The following is a 3,912-nucleotide window of genomic DNA, read 5'->3' on the forward strand; positions in this document are numbered from 1 at the left end:
CGGCCAGCGTTTCAGCCACACCAGGACAGCCTGTATCGTCAAGGCCCGATGCGTCAGATGTGTGGGCGAACACCAGATGAACGAGTGCCCAAAGGACAGAGCCGACGCAACATGTAGCAGCTGCGGTGGACAATATGCGGCCTCCTACCGTGGATGCCCAAAGTTCCAGTTCGTCGCGGGTATCAGAGCAAAGACGTCTTCATGCACAACCGGATCTCCCATACTTTCCACCTCTACCTCAGCGCCCACAGTTTAACATCGGAGCTCCCGACCAGCATGGACCTCAGACTTCTAATACCTTCGCCTCCGTAGCCAAGCCTCTACAACAACAACAAGCACCAACAACGAACTGGCAAGTTCTTCGCCCAGCCGACCTCATCGCCTTCATCGTGGTATTCATGTTCGCAACGGCCAGCACCGAAGATGACAAAGCAACATTCCTCATCCACGTTTGCAATGCAGCCCGCCATCATCTCAAGTAGGTTTCCAGATCAACGTTCACAGGTGAGTCACACAATTCTTTGACTTTATTACTAGTTAATATTCAAGGCAGTCTTAACTATAAAAAGTAGGAATTAATAGATTTATCTGATAAAAAAAACGCCTCAGTGATAACCATTAACGAACCTTTAAACAGTAACTCCAATTTCCAAATTACAAAATTATTTCTAAGTGTAAAATCAAACATATCATGTACAAAATTGCAATACTAACGAAAAAATACAAAATGTATATATTTTTAATCCGTTCGTGCACACCAGTTTTGCATGAACTATTATCAAACAATGTAAAACAGTGATGTTCTCCAGTGTATGGATTCCAGGCGGATTAGTCAGTTAGGACCTGCTAATTGAAGGATTGAAGGGTTGTTTGTTTGTTATGGATTTAGCCCAAAGCTACACGAGGGCTATCAGCGCTAGCCGTCCCTAATTTAGCAGTGAAAGACTGGAGGGAAGGCAGCTAGTCATCACCACCCACCGCCAACTATTGGGCTACTCTTTTACCAACGAATAGTGGGATTGACCGTCACTTTATAACGCCCCACGGCTGAAAGGGCGAGCATGTTTGGTGTGACGGGATTCGAACCCGCGACCCTCGGATTGTGCGCCCTAACCACCTGGCCATGCCGGATTTGTGAACTATCAAGAATAAGGGTTATATTATAAATACGGGTTAGTCATTAAGTTGACTAAGTAAGCTTGCAGTGAAATATTGAAGCATCGAAAAGATAGATAATTGTTTTCTAGCTGGTAGAGTCGGTGTTTTTACGTTTTTGGACCTGTGTTCGATATCATGTATACTGAGTCACTTTATACAAGTAGTTTATTTTTACAATAGTGTAGTGCGCATAGTATTAATGTAGGCTTAGATCAAGTTACAAAGTGTACAAGTAACAAGTTACAAAGTGTACAAGTAACAAGTTACAAAGTGTACAAGTAACAAGTTAAACACAGTGATGACATCAGTGGAGTGTAACATTATTCACACAGTGATGACATCAGTGGAGTGTAACATTACTAACACAGTGATGACATCAGTGGAGTGTAACATTACTAACACAGTGATGACATCAGTGGAGTGTAACGTTACACTTTGTAACTTGATCAGTGGAGTGTAACATTATATACACAGTGATGACATCAGTGGAGTGTAACATTATTCACATAGTGATGACATCAGTGGAGTGTAACATTACTAACACAGTGATGACATCAGTGGAGTGTAACGTTATTCACACAGTGATGACATCAGTGGAGTGTAACGTTATTCACACAGTGATGGCATCAGTGGAGTGTAACATTACTAACACAGTAATGACATCAGTGGAGTGTAACATTACTAACACAGTGATGACATCAGTGGAGTGTAACATTACTAACACAGTGATGACATCAGTGGAGTGTAACGTTATTCACACAGTGATGACATCAGTGGAGTGTAACGTTATTTACATAGTGATGACATCAGTGGAGTGTAACATTACTAACACAGTGATGACATCAGTGGAGTGTAACGTTATTCACACAGTGATACATCAGTGGAGTGTAACATTACTGTCATCACTATGTGAATAATGTTACACTCCACTGATGTCATCACTGTGTGAATAATGTTACACTCCATTGACAAGCATCATTTTTCATTAAAACAACCATCCAAACATTTAAGCACATGTTGTTGTTTCTTTGTTACATACTTACCATAATCTTTAATGTGTTTAACTTTATTCTGTACAAAACTCGGGACTCGTTCTACCAGTTATTTACTTATCATCTCTTTGTTTCTGTCCCAAAACAAAACAAGAATTTCAAAGCTGAGTTTACAATACAAAAAAACGTAATGAAACAAATGGTTAAAAACAAAAGCTTTAAGATATTCCCAAAATTTCAAATATTAAATTACGTTACATATTTGGATAAAGAAACATTATATCTGTACGAGAAGTTAATTTTTGTTAGTTTTTTATTTATATCGTGTTCCCTAACATTTAGTAGAGGAACAACACACAACATTAACGTTTCTATGGAGATATCTAATTAAAATATACTGTTACGTCTCTGGTCGTTTGTTATTTTCCCGTAAAAATTATTTCCGAAAAACTTCAGCGATACAAGTCCTTTCTTAAATAAAACTAGTTTATTCTTTCTCAGTACAACTTTGCAATACACTTAATTTCCACAATCAGTTTAACTTAAACACACGCTATAATTCACAACGCGTTAACGATTCACGCACTTTACCGCACTTGACTCAATTGTCCGTCTCTATCTCTGCCAGTTTGCAATTCTATTCCGATTGATTGTCTCGCTTTATCTGGCACACTTATATACAAGAATAGAGGGCGCCTAGCAAATACTGGATTATTCGTGATGTTCCCCGATCGTTCTAAAATCTCATGACGTGTTACTAGCGTCACGTGACTCACGCTGTCGTAACAATACCATTTCCAATTTCTGTATGCTGTATATTTTCAAAATAATTTTGCACTTGCATAGGTAAGAAATTGTCTTTCATATTGTGCAACTTGAGCATTAATTCGGGTTATAGATATATTTATTACACAGAACATACATAAATACAATATCGATTTGAAGACCAACTGGTTTCTTCAACCTAATATTATTTGTTTATATTTCAACTGAAGTGTGGCACTCATTCATGTCCATTAAAACTGCAACAATCCCCGTTTGCTTTTATGGACCAGAATTTTGTCTTTACTATTATAAATATATCGTTGATAATAAACTTTTATTTACGTTATTCGATATTCATCATATAAGTTCCCCTTACAGAGCTAATGCTTTTGTTTGTTGGAACGAATTATGCTACTAAACTTGGTTTCTTTGATTTAATAAGATAAATGTATTAAAATGTTGATCGATTGTATATTCTATTTTTACTCATATTGTTTGACACTAACGTGATGTTGTAATACATTTGTTAAGTTCGTTAAAAATATATATTGTTTAATTCGTTAAATGTATATTGTTTAATTCGTTAAATGTATATTGTTTAATTCGTTAAATGTATATTGTTTAATTCATTAAATATTTATTGTTAAATTCGTTAAATGTATATTGTTTAATTCGTTAAATGTATATTGTTAAATTCGTTAAATGTATATTGTTAAATTCGTTGAATGTTCATTGTTAAATTCGTTAAATGTATATTGTTTAATTCGTTAAATGTTTATTGTTAAATTCGTTAAATGTATATTGTTTAATTCGTTAAATGTTCATTGTTAAATTCGTTAAATGTATATTGTTTAATTCGTTAAAAATTTATATTGTTTAATTCGTTAAATGTTCATTGTTAAATTCGTTAAATGTATATTGTTTAATTCGTTAAAAATTTATATTGTTTAATTCGTTAAATGTATATTGTTTAATTCGTTAAAAATTTATATTGTTT

The sequence above is a fragment of the Limulus polyphemus genome, unplaced genomic scaffold (genome assembly GCF_000517525.1).
Source record: "Limulus polyphemus unplaced genomic scaffold, Limulus_polyphemus-2.1.2 Scaffold10248, whole genome shotgun sequence".
NCBI lineage: Eukaryota > Metazoa > Arthropoda > Merostomata > Xiphosura > Limulidae > Limulus > Limulus polyphemus.